The sequence below is a fragment of the Dasypus novemcinctus genome, chromosome 17, assembly GCF_030445035.2.
Source record: "Dasypus novemcinctus isolate mDasNov1 chromosome 17, mDasNov1.1.hap2, whole genome shotgun sequence".
In the NCBI taxonomy this organism is placed as follows: domain Eukaryota; kingdom Metazoa; phylum Chordata; class Mammalia; order Cingulata; family Dasypodidae; genus Dasypus; species Dasypus novemcinctus.
This window is the reverse complement of record NC_080689.1, coordinates 71,461,451-71,482,095: the sequence shown is the minus strand read 5'-3', so window position 1 is coordinate 71,482,095 and position 20,645 is coordinate 71,461,451. Positions and strand designations below refer to the sequence as shown.

The window sequence follows — 20,645 nt, the reverse complement described above, 5'->3', positions numbered from 1 at the left end:
ACACACAGGGAGAAGCCACTGGAAGTAAGAAGCTGAAACAGAACCCAGAAGAGAAGGAAGAGACCAGGAGACACTACCTATGCCTTGCCATGTGACAAAAGAACCAAGGATCATGGCAGCGAGTCCCAGAACACTGCAATCATTGGGGAGAAAGCATCACCTCTTGATGATGCCTTGATTTGGATATTTTCCTAGTCTCAAAACCATGGCTAATAAATTTCCATTGTTTAACCTGATCCATTTCATGGTATTTTCTTGAGCAGCTTAGAAAACTAAAATCTTCTATTTAAAAAAATATCTCAGAGTTGTTATAAATGATGAGGTAGAGCTTACCTAGCAATATAATTTTCAACTTTATTAACTTGAATAGCAAGTGAATGGTATGAAACTATAATTAAATTGCAAATCAATTACAGATAAAATTTACCTTAAAATGGGTTGCAAATAATTTTGTATCCAACTTTAGGTTCTGTTTATGCGTTTTCATATTATTTCAGGGTAATAATAAATTATAATATACACATATATAAGTTCAATCCTTGTTCAATATTCAATATATTTAAGCCTCAAGGGGGCATTAAAATCAGTCTTTTCTTCCTTCCTTCCTTCCTTCCTTCCCTCCCTCCCTCCCTCCTTCCTTCCTTCCTTTCTTTCCTTTCTTTTCTTTCTTTCTTTCATCTTGTCTCTAAAATTGCATTGGTGGCAAAACCTTATTTGACCCAAAATTGCAGTTGGAGTGAATATGTATATATTTCACTGAGAAAATGTTAATGGTTTTAATTTTAGGGAGTTGCTTCATATCTCTTGTGTCATTATTTATAATATACAGTATACATATACCTTTCTATTGTATTATGTACTGTGAATTTACCTAGTTAATGTTTGCCTTCTCTAATAGAAAGGACCACTAGTCCAAGGGCTTAAATGAATATAAAATGGTAATTTGATAATTGTAATATAGTAGAGTTACATGCTGTTTAGAATCCATGCTAACTGTTTGGACTTTAGGAATTCAGAAATAATTTAGCTGAGGCTTGGAAGATGAATGAGGATTAGCTAGGCAAAGCATTTGAGTGGAGTTTGAAAAGGATGTGTAAAAGACCATATTTGGAGGAAGAATATCATATGTAATGGCCCTAAAACATAAATGAACACAGTGCACACAAGGATTATGGGAAGAAAATTGTGTCATAATGAAGATTATGAAGATAAGCAAGAAGTGGACTGATGTTTACGTAAGTTTCTGCAGCATGATATCATCCTTATAATAAGTGTGATGGAAAGTCTTTGGGGTAATAACATGAACAGACTTGGCTGATATTGGAATTTGGATATTGTATGGCAGACACTGGGAAGTAGTTAATAGTCCAGAGAAACAGTCCAGGAACAAAACATGGTTGTCTTAGATTAGGGTAGAAAAGGTGGAATTTGAAAGCAGAGAATGGACTCAAGAGCTGGTTTGGGGTGTAGGCAAAGATATCAAGAAAGAATCTGAGATTTCTTTCATGAATAAGATGATCGATAATAAACTGCATTCACTAATGGGGACCTGGGACAGGTTTGAGTGAGAGGGAGAAATCATAAATTTCATTTTAGACTCCTTGAGTGTAAGTTATTTTTGACATAGTCCAGTGGAGAGTTCAAGAAAGCATATGAATATACAAGTCTTAATATTTGATGAAATTCCTGGGGTGGAGATATAAATTTGTGAGTTATAAATATATAGGTAGTAATTAAAGATGTGGATATGGATAAAATTTTCTTGGAATGTAGATAATTAGAAGACAAGAGAGTTTAAGATTGAGTATCAGGGGAAGGAAGGAAGGAGGGAAGGAAGGAAGGAAGGAGGGAAGGAAGGAAGGAAGGAAGGAAGGAAGGAAGGAAGGAAGGAAGGAAGGAAGGAAGGAAGGAAGGAAGGAAGGAAGGAAGGAAGGAAGGAAGGAAGGAAGGAAGGAAGGAAGGAAGGAAAGGAAGGAAGGAAGGAAACATGAGCCTATGAAGTTAAAAGAGAATAACACAGAATATAAAGTAGCAAACAAGGGAAGTGTTGAGTTATGCTATTCAAGGAAATAGATATTTCCTGAAGAAGAATCATGAGGACGGTGGACCTGGAAAGTCAAATCATTTAAGGATTGTGGTAAATTGAACTACGTACCCTCATTTAGTTATGTTCACAATCTAAAATCGACATTCCTGAATGTATGAACCCATTGTAAGTAGGGTATCTTGAAAATATTATTTTAACTAAAAGTGGTGCCCAACTGAATGAGGTTGGGTTTTAATGCAGATTACTGGACACCTTCAAAAGAGAAGGATAACTGAAGCAAATTTAGAGAAAAGGCCACAGGAAGGAGCCAGAACTTGGAAGTCAAAAGGAACAAGAAGAGAAAGTAGAAGACATCCTCATTTGATGGGAGGCAAACACATAAGGAACACCAAGAATTGTGGCAAGCCAGCAATAGAACACTACCAATGTCAGGAGCCTTCTAGCCTCTGAAGCTAGGAGACAATAAATTACCATTGTTAAAAGCCGACCATGTGTGGCATTTGTCATAGCAGCCTGGCAAATGAAGATGAGGAATGAAAATGCCCTTGTATTTTTTAAACAAATGTAATTGGCAGGAGAAATACTCAAAAAATTTAACAAATGTATGGCACAGACAATGGAGGATCAATACCTGGTTGTAAAGATAAAGGGTACCGAAGTATCCCTGTTTCAATACTTGACTTGCTGATTCTTGGAAAGATGGTGAAACCAAGCAAATGGCTCTATCCTGGCTTCTAGATACATGTTCCAGCAGATGTGGATCAATAAGCAGCAGCCTTAACGATCTAAAACCTCTAGCACAAATATTTCTAAACAAGTTACTATTGCCTTATACTCTCTTTTGACCAAATTTAACTGAGCAAAAGTAAGACAAAATGTCATGAGGCTGTGTTATGGTTTCCAGATCAAGACTCAGGTTTGTAAATTTGTAACTAAAATTGACAAGGAAAAGCTGGTGCTGATGGGCAAGGGAGAGGGGGGAGGGAGATTGGAGAGGAAGCCTCAGGGCAGGAGTATTTTGATATTTTAACAGCTGCTATTGGCATAATTGTCCTTAGTTGTTAAAATCCAGTAAATTGATGGGAGAAGAAGTGATAGTGGAACAAAAATGTCAGTGAATCTAAGAACATGAAGTAATTTAATGCATCAGTTTTTTAAAAATGTGTAACTGGAAGGAGATAATCTGTGAAATGGAGTTTTTATTTGTTCTTAATGAGAGTCTGTTTTAAAACCAGTGGGGTTGACTATGTTGAGAAGTAAAGGAACAACATACAAAATAATAAATAATCCATACTCAAATGATTTCTGCTAAGATAGAAAGAGGAACATTTCATTTATTTTAAAAGGAGAGGGCAATAAAAAGGTGAATAGATTGGAAGATAGATTAGAAAGAGTAAAAAAGTCATTGTAGGGAGTAAAAAATTAAGTTGAACAGGAAACTCATTGGATTGCCAGGCATTGCAATATTCATCATGGATTTGAAGTAGAACAAATCTGTCATGCTTGTGGATGTCTGTCATCAGTTTGTATCTCTCTGTCTATTTGCATGCAAGCATGGAAGAATAAGATAGCTGAGTTCATCCATGGTCAGGTTTTTATCAGAAGGGTGTAGTGAAGTGATAGAGAGCAAGGAATTTTATGATCCTATTACAAGAGAATCGGTCAGTAAAAGCATGGACCCAGAAAGATAATGACAAAACTTCCAGGACAGCAACGCTGAGAATTTGCAACAAACCCAAGCAGAAGCACTGATTTGATGGCTCTATCCGGCTCCTCGATGTATTTTCCAGCAGATATGGATCAATAAGCAGCAGTCTAAACAATCTAAAATTTCTAACACAAATGTTTCTAAACAGATTATTATTGCATTGCACCCTCTCTTTACCAAATTTTCCTGAGCAAAAATGAGATTAAAATGGCATGACACTATTTCATGGTTTTCAGAACAAGACTCAGATTTTAAAATTTGCAACTATAAATGCAAAGAGCTGTTTGGTGAAAAAGACAGCTCTCAAGATCTGTAATTCAACTTACAATTTTGTGTAGTATTAAAAGTCACTTCAAATATTGTATATTACATTGTGCCAGGAATCTAAACTCCGTAAATGAAATCTACAAATGAGTCAAAATAAGGGGAAGATATTATCATTGCTTACAGGTGAATTACAAGATTACTGAATACTCATCAGGCAATAAAGGTTCTCGCTTTCTGTCTACCTTCTACCAGAGTATGAAGGGTCTGTATTTTCCCATAGCATTACATATAGTGAAGGCTCTTAAGGTGTACCTGCAGAAAGATTTAAGCCAGATACAAAAACTTTAAAAAAAGAAAATTGTTTTTAGTATAAAGCTAAACACAAACAGCAGGGAGTTTGAAATAATATTCAAATAAGGCAAGAAATATCTGGAGGATAACGATGTCAAATAAAAGTTAAGGAATCTAAAAAGCCAATAAAAGCAAAGGGTAGAAGTAAAAATGGAGATAAAATGGAGCGAATTTAAAATAAATGAATCATATCCAGATATAAAATTAAGAAACATCACAAGTCACTTATATAAAATATTAGTTTCCTGTACACAGGAGAAGAAAAATGTAGAACAAATAGGTAGAATATATGGGAAATTAAGAACAAGTGCTTAAATCTAAAAATTAAAATCTTGAAAACTAGGAGAAAAAGAAAAAGAATTTACAAATTATTTAAAGCTATTAGTTTTTAAAATGTTAACACTAACACTGAAGATAGGTAGCAGTGAGCAAGAAATGTTATTTCTGTGGCTCCAGCTTTGAAGGAAGCCAGAATCTCAGGAGTAGAAAATGTATGAACAGCAGCTGAGCTTTATAACCTCCAAAATATACCTTCTTCTATCTGACGCTGACCCATCCCCACCTTGGGCTTAGCTAAATTTTTATTTGACAAATCAATTATTATTGATACATATTAATGAAGTATAAATCCATCCAAAGTATATAATCAGTGGTATTCAGTGTAATCACATACTTGTACATTCATTACTTCAGTCATTGTGAGAGCACTTTCATTATTCAAACAACATTAATAAACAAAAACAAACAAAACTCATCACTTCTCAGTCTCTCTACGTTTCCCTGCCGTGTACAGCTGCTACGCGTTTTCCTTTTCTCTAGTATATTGGTATTTATATTTTGTTAAAACAGTCTTATATATGCAATGTCACACATATTCGTGTTTCACATGCGGTTTTGCTATCTTTTACAGTCCCACGTTACAGATTTTAGCTTTCCTTTTAATAATATACGTGACCTTAAGACTTTCCCTTTCAACCACTGTCATACCCATATAATAGGAATGCTAGCTACAAACACCATCATATGCTTTCACCGTTTCTATTCATTTATAAAGGCTTAGCTTTTGAATTTTTTATTTACACTATTCTCATCTTGTGCCAATGGGCCCAATATACTGGCACAAAACTCTATTCCACATGAAAGTATTTAGAATCCCCAAGTTGGGTGTAGCTGTTACTAATTGCTACTTTAATAATGAAACAGGCAGGATCTAAGGTAACCTAAAACTAATGTTTAGTCAAGGCATGGAGATGAAAACAATAGATGCCACATATAAAGAGACATATCATAGACCACCTGCAGAATTCAAAAATTAGTTGTTTTTTATTTTTTGTTTTTTTTTGGTTGCTTCGGCTTTATTTATTTTTAATGTGTTAGGTGATTATGTAATATACCAGCAACACTGAACATAACAAAGAGGTTGATGGGAAACCAGGAGTTCTGACAGGAATTTCTTTGGAGAAAGTTTTTATTGTACCTCGAATCCTGCTGTGTCTCTAGGAAGGAGATGATGTGGTGGGGGTGGGGGTGGTTGGGACGGGAGCCAGCCTCCCATCCCATGTCCGGTGAGGGCCCCTCAAATGGACCACTCAGACATTCAAATGTGTGTCTTCTTTCCTCATTTCAGACCTAGAAGGATCAGAACTATGTTCTTGCCATTTGAGGAGCTGATCAAAACGACAGAAGTAAAACATCTCCAAAAGCAAACAATGCTAGCCAGCCTTATCACTGTACACAGATATGTCCCAATTAAGTAGGATGTCATCATTAATTATTCACTTCTCCCAGGAAAATGCTAGAACTAATGAATAACATCACAAAGTATGTGTCTGATCACCTCTAGTTCCACAAGGATAGTCCTCCCAGCTTCTTCTTTATCATCCAGACTTATTTCACCTCTGACTATAGAGATTTTATCTGGCTCAATCTCCAATCTCTTTTGACTCCCAAGATATTCCAAATCTAAACATTATGATCTGCTATACCTTTAGTTGCAACTCGGAAGGCTTCCTTACTCTCTACTGCACTACTTCCTTTAAGACTCTTAAGAAATTATTACATTTATGCCTGCACCTCTACAACAACTTTGTGCTGAAGTAGGGCAGTGTCCTCCTTGTTCTGCGTTGCATCTTCCTACACCTCCTTAAAAACAAACTACTTCTCTGAAGCAGTTACCAAGGTCATTCTCCTTCATTGATGGATGATTATAAATACCAATCATTATCTTTCTCCACATTATTTCTCTTCCCTTTCTTTATTCACAATCCATTCATGGCGTTATTTTTCCATTCTATGCTCCAGACCTAAGAATATCCAATCCATCAGTCACCATTAAAATATCAGTATCTACTTCCTAACCTCTTCCTCAAGTACGTCCATTCCATTAAGGTATCACTTCCATTGGTGCTTCCAATCCATTCATATAACCATTCTTTTCTAGTTCCTTGCTCATGTTCATTTCCTTGCTTCCCTCCTTATTTTCATCTTCCCCCAAAATCTTCTAAAATTCCTTTGTCTGAACCCATATTCTCTGCCTTCCCTCTTCTTTGATAAGATGAAATTTTCTGGCACCTAAGCCCAACACCTTTACATACTTACTAATTTGCATCCCTTTGCATTTAACATCTCTTTCTACAGTTTAATTTCTTCTGCCCCTTCTCACTTTCTCCTTTCAATAGTATAACCATATGCTGAAATATTTATAATCTTAAAGAAAATCCTCTATTAAACTTACATGATTTACTAGCTCACTTCTTATTCTCATGTCTTCTTTTAAAGTAAAATTACCCAAACTATTCAATGTTTTTGTTATTTCCACTTCTATTTTTTTTTCCAAAGGGGATCCACATCCAAATCTGTCCTCTTTTTTTTTTTAAAGATTTTTATTTGTTTTTCTCCCCTTCCCCCCCAACCCCCCACCCAGGTTGTCTGTTCTCTGTGTCTATTTGCTGCATCTTCTTCTTCATCTGCTTCTGTTCTTGTCAGCAACACAGAAATTTGTGTTTCTTTTCGTTGCGTCATCTTGTTGTGTCAGCTCTCCGTGTGGGCGACGCCATTCTTAGGCAGGCTGCACTTTCTTTCGCGCTGGGTGTCTCTCCTTATGGGGTGCACTCCTTGTGTGTGGGGCTCCCCTACGTGGGGGACACCCCTGCGTGGCACAGCACTCCTTGTGCGCATCAGCACTGAGCATGGGCCAGCTCCACATGGGTCTTTATTTTAAAGTCACAACCATCTAGCTTTACTTCCACTATGACAGTGAGATCTTCTTTTCAAGAGCACCAATAAACTTCCAAGTCACCAAATCCAATACTTAGTTATCATCTTAATTGCTTCTCAAAAACATTTGAAAAAGTTGCTAAGTCCCTTCTTTGTTGAAATGTGAGATAATTAGGGGTAGAGAAATAGCAACTGAGCAAGAAAAAAGGTGAGTTTATTTTTAGATATATTGAGTTTAGTTTTTTAAAAATGTGCACATATAAAAGTTTATATCTGTATGGTTAGTTCTGTTTTGGGGCCCATTATTTGCATAATATAATCATATCACTTGATCCATTGGAGATCTCAGCTAAATGGGAACATAAAATAAGGGTCTGCACATTTTAATGTGCCCAAGGATCACTTCAGAATAGACGTCTAGCCTGGACTGATATGTCTTGGCATCTTACATCACTTAGGTGGCAGTTCTGTAGGAATTGAAGAGAATTCATGTAGCATGAAGAGTGAGAATAACAAAGGAGAAAGGCCTAATGACCAGAAGTATGTAAGAGAGTGTACTGTCAAGGAACCAGCATGTAAAAATGACCAAAAGAATCACTATTGTGGGGAAAAAAATTATTTCTAAAAAAAACCAACAGGAACTGTTGGCCTATTTCTCCTGCAGCATAACTGAGTATGCAGTCAAAATTAAGGTGATACAAGGTATGTGAATCAAATGCAAATTACTATTTTTACCTTAAGCCACTATTCAAAATGATCAAATATCATGTTTGTTTATATATGTATGTAGGTATCACTATGTACATATTATGGAATGCATCTAAAAATAACCATAACACTTCTGCTTCTTTTACCAAATTTTCCCTAAATTGAAGAGAAAAGCAGATTCCAGAGCTTGTTTCTTATTATCTCTATAATGATAGGACTGTAATGGCAGTCTAATGATAGTAGTCCCAGTGACTCCATTCAGGGAAAGAAGTGAGAATTGCACATTTATTTTAGCAAATAAGCATGCAGTTAATTATAGATCTTGGCTTCAGTATGCCTTTCTCTTGAATCTTTGGAAGTTGGGTTCATACAACTCATTAAAATACAAGTTTTTCTAAGAGTTACAATGTTTCTCAAAATAAAAAAAAATAATGGGGATGTAAAACCCATCTGTAATCTAAGGAGAATAAGCATCTCATTCGTTGCAAAGATCTAGTAACTATTTGTTGCTTAAACACATGTACAATGGCATCACAGTATTACTGATATTGATCATCTAGCTTTCAAATAAATTTTTACTGACCACAATTTTGATTTCAGATATGCCATATTGCTTGCATTATATGCTCTATGCTCACTGAAATTATATATTTTACTTTACAATGTGATTGCAGAATGAGTACTCATATCATTTAAATGCGAATAAAGAAGTACAAGATATTTCAAAGATGCTCTCATGACAAAACACAGTGGAGGGTAAGGGATCCACAGGAAGCTTAATATTAAGGAGTGGGGGAACAAAGAGACAGCCAAGCAGGATTAGGGAGGGTCCTTCCTCCAATAAGACTGTTATCTCTAGAAGCAGAGGAAAGTTGGACACAGTCAGTAAGAGATACAGAGACAGTATGAGATGACCATGTCATGGGGGCAGAGATTGAGCTATGCTGACGCAAACCAGGGACTGCAATGGATTGCTGGTCACCCATCAAAAGCTAGATGCATGAAACTTGTCATCCCTTTTAAGAGGCCGCATGGTCATGCTGACTCTTGATTTTGAACTTCTAGCCTCCAGAACAATATATATAACACCCCTATCAAAGCTCAGCCTTCACCCCACACCCTGGCCCAGGTCCACCATGACATCAGTCTGGGTCAAGATGAACATATGAAGAATAAAAAGAAATTAAGGAGCCAAGGGGACCTCAAATTCCATGGAAAGGGTGCCCATGGGGCCTTTGGAACTAGATGAACCAATAAACTAAACTCTAGCACCTCCAAATATATATATATACACACAGATATATATACATATATATGTCTGCATACACACACAATTCTGTTATTAAGCCTGTGGTAGTTCGTTACAAGAATACTTTTAATGTGCTGCACCAGATATTTGTTGTGGAGGTATTTTGTTCTTTCTGAGGTACCCACTAACATAAAAAAAAAAAAAATGTTTTAATTTTGCCTGAAAAATAATGAACATCAGATCCTCTGAAAATTAGCCCTCAAAGGGTTCATGTAATTGTATTTACTGTTCGCCACAATTAATATGAGACAGAGAAAAGAACAGAAAACTAGTTTCCTATTGTTTTATAGCACCCAAATAAATGAGATTTGAATGTATGGGCCTGGATTCAGGAAAAGGTTATTTAACAGTACTTTACCAAGAATAGAGGGAAATTAGGAGTCATAGAAGTTTTCAAAGTCTATACAAATCTAACATGGAAACACATATTACATGTATGCTGCAAACCAGAGTTGTTTTATTCTCTGTAGAGAGCTAGGATTATGGCCTGGGAATTTCAGTACTCATTAAATCAGATACTACTCTTATGTGCACAATTTTAGGATATTTTATTGACTATGTATGGCACAGAAAAACTTTGGAAATGTAAAAAGTGACACCACAAGCTAAAATTTCAAGAGTAAGTTTGTGACTTTTCTGTGACCTAAAGCTTCTTTGAAGATAAAATGAAAAAAAAAAGTAAGCACTGGGGAAATATCCAATGAAAATGTCACTGTACAATAGATCTTACAGTAATGAAAAATATAATGTCTATTTTTTACTTTTTAAATTTCTTGTACTTTATTTTTAAAACTATCATGATATTTCATTTTCTTATTAATTTTATTTGGTTATTTTGTTGTCTTCATATTTGGAAAGGTTTTGGGTTACAGAAGGGTTACAACTGTGACAGGGTAGGATCATTGGTATGGGGTGTCAGTGATGAGGGATACATGGGAGGGGGTTCACTTGGAGCATACCTTTAAGGCTTATGAATGTGTTCAAGTGTTCATGGGGCATTGGCAGGGTGGGTGGAACAATAAGCAAAGGAATGTCAAATTTCCATCCTTGGGAGCCCTGTTACATCTGCTAATTGGAAAGCAAGAGTCCCCTGAGTACAGGGGTGGTGCCTAGTGAAAGAGGACAGACCATTGTGATGGGTCCTTAATATTGATGATTGTACTTATGAACTTTTTCTTTTGAAATTGAAACTTAGCCTAGTATTATATGTTACCTAAGAGTTACCTCTTGAGAGCCTCCTTATTGCTCAAATGCAGTCTCTAAGCCAACCTCAGCATATAAATGCACTACCTTCCCCCAAGCATGGGACATGACTCCTGGGGATGAGCCTCCCTGGCACTAAAAGATTATTAACAGGAGCCAAGTAGCAATGCATCTGGAAAAAGACCTTGACCAAAAGGAAGAAAGGGTAAATACAAATGCATTTTTATGGCTAAGAGATGTCAAAGGAAGCTAGGAGGTCATTCCAAGGATCTCATTGACAGCCACAGTAAATATTGCCACAAATAGTGGGGCTCCTGAGGGCTCTAAAGATATCCAGACATTATAGGCAGGGCAGACAGTTCAGGAGTTTGGTGCTCTGTCAATGTGCCTAACTCTTGAATTTATGCTCCTCAGTGTGACAGAGTTTGACTCAGTTGTTTCCCTATATATGGCTCTTCTCCCCCTTCTTTTTGAACCTGAGTTAGTACTATACTTGATAGGTGTATGTAAAGAGACTTCAATTGTGTACATTTGCCAGTTGGGTCCTGAATCTCAGCAGAGTTGCAACACCTACTCTCCAGTTCATTGGTCTCTCCCAGGGCAACTAACATGGAGATGATGGACAATGCCCATCCCAACAAAAGGAGAGTGTTTGCAACTGCAAGCACAATAGTCTTACCCATCTGCCCCATGGGCTCCAAGCCCCCTCTCTGTTAAAGACAGAGTATTCATCACCATATCAAAATCTGCAAGATGAGGAATGAACAATGGACTAAATTAGACTTATTATTCTACTAAAGACTTATTGTTACTCTAGCAATGGAAAAACTTTTATCAGTGATGTGGAGGCAGTGGCCACCAGAGGTTCTGAGGGGAGGTAAAGGGAAAAATGGGTGTTTTTGGAACATTGAAATCGTCCTGCATGATGTTGCAATGACAAATAGAGGGCATTACATATTTTTGCCATAATTTACAAAATTGTGCCAGACAGAGTGTAAACTATTATGTAAACTATAATCCATGGTGAGTGACAATGCTTCAATATATATTCACCAATTTTACCAAATGTAGCACACTAAAGATGGATGTTGTTAATGTAGGAAAGTGTGGGAGGGGTAGGAAGTGAAGCATATGGGAATTCCCTATATGTAACATTTATGAAATTTAACATAACTTTTAAAAAAACTTTAAAAGTTTAAAATATAAAACAATAAGTTTAGGCAAAAATAATGAAGTCATATATAAGCTCTCTCACAGTTCACTTTCAGATCAGCCTCCTAATATCACCTTAACCAACCACATTCCACTTTTAGCAATTAAAACACTGAGATAAAACTAATAGTATCTTCTCGTATATGGCCCTGGCTATAACCGGCAATGGGAAAATTTGCCATAAGTGGCTGAAAGTTGTGCCTGTGCATTGGGACCTTCAAATGTGGTTTGACCATCTTAGTCACTTCTGTCCCAGTAAATATAAGAACTTCATCTTTGCTGACTCACAGAGTCTAGGGGATGTGTCCAAGTCCAACCAGTGTTCAGACCCCTTGTTACTTATGAAGAACCCTGCATGCTGGGGCAGAGATACTTCTGTACATATTTTCTACAATGTCCAGCATTGATGAAACATCAAATTTAAGTCAACAGAAACTTACATACAATCTGCATGGCAATTTTAGGAAGATAAAGGATTTCAAATCTCAATGCATTGAGAAATATTCATGTACACATACACATTTATATGTATATGAAAATAACAAGGATTATCCATTATGATAAAGCATCAATAACTAGAATATTCAGATACCTCAGCAATAAAACATCACTTAGAGGAATATTAAGTTATTTCAGCAACATAAGCAAATTCAGGCAAAAAAAAAAAAAACTAAAACAATCCATGAGGGAACTATAGGTTGATGTGTGAAATTTGTTGCATCATTTTTAGGCCTTAGACCATATCTAATAGAATCATCTCTTTTTTTTTCATGCTGTTTGAATAACCCATATTTGTTATTACAGCAACATGTTCATTTAAATGAAAAGTTTTAAAAAATTTCTTGATATTGAGTAATACATCAAAGATCTAGCTTTAAGTAAAGATTAACAATTTACTCAATATCCAAAGCTAAATCTTTCAATGCCATCTTTTACTCCTCCTATTTTATCACCTATACATTCATTGCCTGAGCACATTTTGAAGAATAGACAAGTAGTTCCTAAAAAAGTTCAAACTTATTCTCACCAGAGGCACAGATTTAGTTGAAGAATACATTATCTCTTGTCCAGAGATTTTCAGCAACATCCTAATATATTCCTGTACCACTTCCTTTGAGTTCCAACTTCCTATCTACTTCATAACCAAAGTTGCCATTCTCAATATTGACTCTGCTCATTCCTTACTGTGGTAGAATCAGCAGTGCCTCTCCAAAGATGCTCATGTCCTTATCCCCAGAATCTGAGGATATCTAAAGTTACATGGCAAAATGAATTTTGCAAATGGGATTATGTTAAGGATCTTGAGATGGGGAAATTATTCTGGATTATTTAGAAGAACCCAATGTAATCACAAGTGTCCTTATAAGAGAGAGGCAGAATGAGATTTATCTAGAGGAAAGTGTATATTTTAGTACCTGGAAGTGGCCTGCTGCTAAAACAAATACCTAAAGATGTAGAAGTGGTTTTGGGACTGTAATGGATAGAGTCTAAAAGAATTTTGAAAAGCATGAGAAAACAATAGCAAAAACAAACAAACCCTAGATTATCTTGAATAACTATTAGTGAGAATATGCATAGTAAAGACCCTACCTGTGAAGGTTCAGAAGGAAGTAGGAGCATGGTACCAAAAAACCTCTATAATCTTAAATAATAGCTACATCACCATAAACAGAGTGTTGGTAGAAATATGTTTGTTGAAAGTACTGCTGGTAAGGTTTCAGAAGGAAGCAAGGAGTATGTTACTGGAAACTGGATGAAGCATTCTTATTATAAAGTGACAGGGTCTTAGCTGAATTGGATCCTATAGTTATATAGAAAACAGAATGTTTAAGCAATTAATTTGTATATTTAGCTGACAAGATTACCAAGCACAGTGTTGAAAATGCAGTCTAGATTTTTCTTGCTGCTTCTAGTAAAATGCATGAGGCTAGACAGTTTGAGGGAAAACTCGCTAAGCAAAAACAAACCTCTACTTGATTATTTGGGAAATTATCAGCCTACCCAGACTGCAAAGATAAAACATTAAGAAATTCACTAGAAAGAGGAGAGAAATTTGTTATTTTTTATCCTGCCATGTGACAGAAACGATGAGAAGCCTGAAAAAGCTAAAGCTCGGAGGAGAGATGGACCATTTGCCTGCAAGCTTACAGATAACCTTGGGAAGAGATGGAGACTGATACAGGAAGCGCTGAGCCACAAGGCCTATGCAAGCCTGCAGCTGAGATGGGTACTCTTCAAACATCAGGCTGGAACAACTGTACATACATGTAATTTTAAATGAACTTAAAACCTTACCTCATACTATACGCAAAAATCAACTAATAATGCACTGTAAACTTAATCCAAGAGCTAACAATTTAAAATATCTAGAAGAAAACTTCGAAGCAGATCTTTGTGACCTTGAGTAAGACAGCATTTCTCAGATATGTCTCCAAAAGCACTTTCCACACAAGGAAACATTAATGAAGTAAACTTCATCAAATTAAAAGTGGCTCTCCAAAAGACAGCATTAAGAACATCAAAAGCCAAGTACAGACTGGGAGAAAATGTTTGCAAATAACATACCTAATACCGGACTTCTATTCAGACTATGTGTTGTATTACAATACAAAAATAAAAAGAGCACCCACATTAAAAACGGTAAAAATATTTTTAATAGACATTTCATCATGAAGATAAACAAGGGGACAACAAGCATACGCCATCCTTCAATTCACGCTCTGCGACTGAACTCTCGTGAGAGCCGTGATTTGCCCGGAAGACGCGCCCCTTATGCTGTAGGGGCCAGTGGGGTACAGTTGTGAAGGTCGACACGTAAAGGAGCCAAGGCCTGCTCAGAGCAGGAACTGTCGGGGGAGTTGTCGGCCAGAGCTGCTCAGAGATTGGAGCTGACCAGCGTGGAAGGAAGCAACTCTAATATTCACCCTCCAGACGCACCCAGGGCGCGGCTCCCGTTCCAGAGCAACCTGCACTCGCTGCTCCAACTGGGCGCACCCATCCCCAGTGCACCCCCTGTGCACTGGCAGCACGAAGCCAAGGGTGCCCAGCAGATCCCACGGCGCGGGCAGGAGCCCGGACCGGGTGCAGCGAGACACAGGGAAGAAAAGGGAACATCTGAGAGCATCCGTCAGGCTTTCTGCGCATGGAGCCTCGTCTGAGTGCCTGGCTTTTCTCTCGCCATCCTGGACAAAAACAGCTCCAGAACCCAGACTACTTCCGGCAAAGCTGGCAGTGATCGGTGCATATGCCATCACAGCGCTTCTGGGTTGGAGGTGGCCAACTGCCTCCTGAGCAAGGAGAACCAGCCTGATGATAGCTAGACGCCTGTATAGAAGGAACCTCAGAAAGCACGGGCCTTGAACTTGGACGGTTTGCAAGTGGAAGAAGCCAAGATCTTTCAGCTCAGACTGGAGGCACTGTATAGCCAGAAGGCCACGCCTGGATCCAGCCAAAAGAGCAGCCGATTCATTCCTTCCCTGCCAGACCATATTCTGGATGCCCCCAACATCTGAAATGGCTACTATGTGAACCTTGTGGATTGGAGCCCTCAGAACATATTGACTATTGCCCTGGACAACAGGATATACTTATGGGTGCCAGCTCTGGTGACATCCTGCAGCTGCTGCAGATGGAGCAACCTAGGGAATATGTTTCCTCCATGGCCCGGATCCAAGAGAGCAATGACATGGCTGTGGGCACCAGCAGTGCTAATGTGCAGAAAGTCTGCCCATGTGGGCTCCCTTTGTTGGAAGAGCTATATCTCGTCCAGTGGCTCACAGTCTGATCACATCCACCACCATGATGTGGAGGGAGCAAAACACCATGTGGCCACACTGAGTGGCTGCAGCCAAGCAGTGTATGGGCTATGCTGGGGTCCAGATGGACAACAATGGGCTAGCGGTGACAATGATAACTTGTTCAATGTGTGGCCTCCTGCTGCTGGAGGAGGTGGCTGGGCTTCCCTGCAGACCTTCCATCAGCATCAAGGGGCTGTCAAGGTTGTAACTTGGCATCACGAGCATCCAATGTCTTCGCAGTGGAAGGGGGCACCAGTGATCAACACTTCATATCTGGAATGTCTGCTGTGGAGCCTGTCTGAATGCTGCAGACGCCCATTTCCAGGTGTGCTCCATTCTCTGATCTCCCCACTCATCCTCAGTTTTTTGTTTGTTTTAATTTTTCTAATTACTTCATCTCTCTTTCTTCTCATGTGAAAATAAAAACCACAAAAAAATACCAACACACACAACAAGAATAATTAATATAAAAAAGACAGACATTACCAGCTATGGCAGTTTAATATTGTTTATGAATTCCAAAAATAGATATTGGATTATGTTTGTAAACTGGGGTGTCCCTCGGGACATATTAGAGTACATTGGATTCAGAGGTTTCACTTTTACTTGATTAAATAATGATTAAGGCTTTGATTGGGCAACATCACGAGGATGTTGCAGCCCTGCCCTCTTGGTGGGTGGGGACTCACAGAGTAACTGCAAACCAGAGAAGGGTGTTTTGTGCTAGAACCTGGAAAGTAACCATACAGAGGATTAAAGAGGAGGTTAGATTAGACATGGCAGAAGCCCCAGGTAGGGAGACGTGCCATTTGCCTGACAGTCTATAGCTGGCTTTGTGAAGAGAGCAGAGCAGCCAAGCCCAGAGACAGGCAAGTCGAGGCAAACCCTGGGAAGAGAGGATCCCAGGAAGCCTGAACCCTCACAGAAGCCATCTTGCTCTAACACATGGCAATATACTTTGGTGAGGGAAGTAACTTATACTTTATGGCCTGGAAACTGTTAAGTTTCTACCCCAAATAAATACCTTTTACAAAAGCCAGCAGCTCTCTGGTATTTTGCATCAACACCTCTGACTGACTACTACACCAGGTGTGGGTGAGGATGTGGAGAACTGTTACTCTCATACATTGCTACTGGGAATGTGAAATGTTGGAGCCATTTTGGAATACAGTTTGGAAGTTTCTTAAAAGATTAAACATAGACTTACCATGTAACCCAGCAACTCTACCCTAGGAATCTACCCAAGAGAGATAAAGATATATGTCCACACAAAGACTTGAACATGGTTATTTCTAGCAATGTTATTCATAACAGCCCAAACTGGAAACAACTCAATGTCCTTCAATTTGTGAATGGGCAAACAAAGGGGAGTATATCCATATAATAGATTAATATTCAGCAATAAAAAGACATGAACAACACATGCATACTATGATTGGGTCTCAAAGTCATTAAATTAAGTGGAATAAGCCAGATACAAAGACCACATAAAGTATGATGCCGTTTATAAAGTTTCCAGCCAAAGAAAATCTTAGAAACAGAAAGCAGAACAGTGGTTGCCTGAGGCCTGAGGTGGGAGAGATGGACTTGGGAATTGATTGCATATGGGCACAAGGGAACTCTGTGGAGTGATGGATATGATCTAAAACTGGATTATGGTGACAGTTGTACATCGCCTTAAATTTACCAAGTCACTGAATTGTTTATGTACAATGGGTCAGTTTTATGTTACACAAATCAAACCTCAGTAGAACTGCTAAAAAAAAAAAAAAAAAAGAAATTCAGTGCTAGGAAAGCTGGCTCTAGAGAAAAGGCATGTGTGTGGCTAGTAAACCTGTTTCTAGTACCTTGGAAAGAACAAAATGTCACTATTCTGTCATATAGAGGATTCTTTGAAGAGATTTGGCTTCTAACTCATGGGTTCCATTATGCATCTAAGCAGAAACCAAAAACAGAGACTGGATTATCTAGGAGTAATCTGTGGCTAAACCTCTTATCTAATAGACTGAATCCCTGGGTCATACACAGAAGACTCACAAACTTCTTGAGAATATATCAGCAGAACTATTACCGGCTTGATCTGAAGGGACAGAGTGAAGACAAAATGAAAGAAGGCTGCTGGACTCCCTAAAACTTGACAGACAGGAAACAGGCTGATATAACTCTGCTGTAACAAACACATGCTACCCTTTACATAAAAAGGAAAAATGACTCAGAGATTGGAGCCAGGGATCCAGATGCCTGGAGCCACAAGCCCAGAGTTTGTCTCTGAAGGTATGGTGGAAGGCGTTTTAGACCCACCCATAACTGCGGCTTGGGCCCAGGGGCCAGAGCTGAGAGCAACAGAGGAATATTCCCATGACTTTAAGCCTAATACAATTTGTTCAGTTGTGTTCCAAAACTGCTTGTGATTGATGGCTTTGTTCTTCAATTTTTCTTCCTTTTGGATGATGTGGTTGTTTGAAATTATTTGTGAATCCTAAAAAAGAGAAAACTTATGTTTGTACACTATTCTTCTGGGTGTGATACCCTTTGCTTGTATTAAATCCAGTGAGGGACCTCTGATTAAATTTCCTCAATAAAATCAATTTAGAGCTTTTGATTCACTCACATCAGGAAGGGCGTGATTCAGGTTGAGTCTTCACCCCCTCGGTGGGCCTATGTAAAGGGACACTCATCCAAAAATATATACGGGAAGAAAGAGAGAGCTCTGTCATGTTTGACAGACATGAGCCATTTGAGTGATAGTTCGTAGCTGAAGAGACCAGAACAGCTGAGCAGCTGAGAAGGCACTGAAAGAAAGGAGCGCTGTCAGAGCTGGATATAGGAAGCCCTGAGAGACAACCCTTAACCAGGAGAGAGACGATTTATGTACAGCATTTAAGTAACTTGCAGTTGAATGATTCCACCAAATACGAAGGAAATATAAAATCACATTGAAAAAATTGAGAATCCTTCATCCTCCTGTAGGACTAATACTTGAATAATTTGGTTATGCATGAAAGATAAAAATGATTATTTGAGAGCATATACAATGGACACTATGAAGAAAGGAAGTAATAATTTACACTATATTTTGGTTAGACTGTGTGTAAAATGACAATACAAATATGCATGTATACAGTACTTATATTTAAGTGGTGAGTAATTATTCTATATTGAAAAAGAGAATCAAGAAAAATGAACTAAAATTGCCCCAGGAGTAATTTTAAATTCAACCTAGAGAACAAAGTAGAAAAGAAAAAAATTAAATTGTGTTCTTTTCTTTTATGGTAATTCAAATGCCTTAAATAATCCATATATTTGTTCTTTTGTGTAAAATAAAACAGTGGTAGTGTATTTCTATACACATTTTGAATGTATTTCCTCTTCAAAGGAAGTGAACTCTGTTGTGATTCAACGTGTTTTTCAAGCATCTAGTAGAATTTTTCAAATTCTTTGAAATAAGTTGTTTTCCATTTATGAGTATAAAGTTGCTTAGATTTTTTAAAGTAATCAGAACTCTTGTATTTATTCATTCCAACATTTTTTATGAGCATCATCTCACCAGCAAGCACTGAAACACATGGCAAGGAAATAATAATGAACAAAAAGTCATAGTTCTTCCCTTGATGAAACCTACAGCCTTATGGGAAGAAGAAAATTATTGACATATTTACAAATAAATGTAGAAGTATAAATGGTAATCAGTGCTGTGAAAGGAAAGGGCACGATATTATGAAAACTTATCATAGGCAGAACTGTTTCTCTTAGTGGGAAGGAGATTTTCTCTGAGAAATTTGTATTAGAAATTTTGTGTATGATTAGGGTTAGTTGGATGAAGTGTATGTGAGTCTTAGATTTACATAAGATTAAATAATAATTGTTGAAAATGTAGTGAATGTTAATATAGTTTTAAGGAAAATATTTTGAAAATAGAATATTGACAATGCCCAAAACTTAATAAAACTAAGAATTAGTCTCAAAATCATTAGATGACTTCACCCAGATTTTGAATTGTAGACAGGGTGATGGAATGGGAAAGAAATAGAAGGATAAATCTTGTTTGGAGCTATGTCATAAAAGCTGTATGATCAAAACATGATATAAATTGAAATAGGTTTGGCAAAAATTAAAATAATCACTAGTTGGATAGGAATAGGATGCAGAATATTAAAAATTACAGAACAGAAATCTTAATAAATCTGGCAAGCATAAGAAATACAATAAAAATAATAACAAGGAAATTGCCTAAAATGTATTCACAAAATACATTTTGTGAAGGAGATTAATTGCCCTATTAAAAGATAACAAACTTCAATATATTGTTTTTACCAAGTTACATGCTATTTTCAAGAAAAAATATGTCATATTTTGAACCAAAATTTTTCGCTTCTTACCAGCATGGGATGTAACCTCTAAAATGTTCCCAAATAACCCTCTTGATAGTCATAACTTTGCCTAACTTCTCCTTTTGAGTAAGAGTTACATTTAGTGACTTGCTTCTAATCAATAAAATATGTCAAAATTGTTGATATGTCACTTTTGTTTGAAGTTTTATTTTGCTTTAAAAATAAATTCATTGGTATTCTGGTTCTCTACATAAATCTGTGACATGAAAATTGCCATTTGTTTTAGTTTCCTAGGCTGCACAAACAAATACCATGAAACAATGGGGATTTATTTATTCACAGTTGGAGGTTGGAAAAACGTCCAAATCAAGGCATCACAAAGGCAATTCTTTCTTCTTAAATATTATGGCATTCTTGGGATGGCTGCTGGTGATTCTTGATCCATAGCTTGTCACATGGCAAGACACATGGAGGTGTCTCCTGGTTTCTCCCTTCT

At 37.5% G+C, this 20,645-nt stretch overlaps 1 pseudogene; it reads left to right on the top strand.

Moving 5' to 3' along the window:
* The first annotated feature begins 14,690 nt into the window (after positions 1-14,690).
* Positions 14,691-16,197, top strand: LOC101417495 (cell division cycle protein 20 homolog pseudogene; annotated as a pseudogene).
* The last annotated feature ends 4,448 nt before the right edge of the window (positions 16,198-20,645 follow it).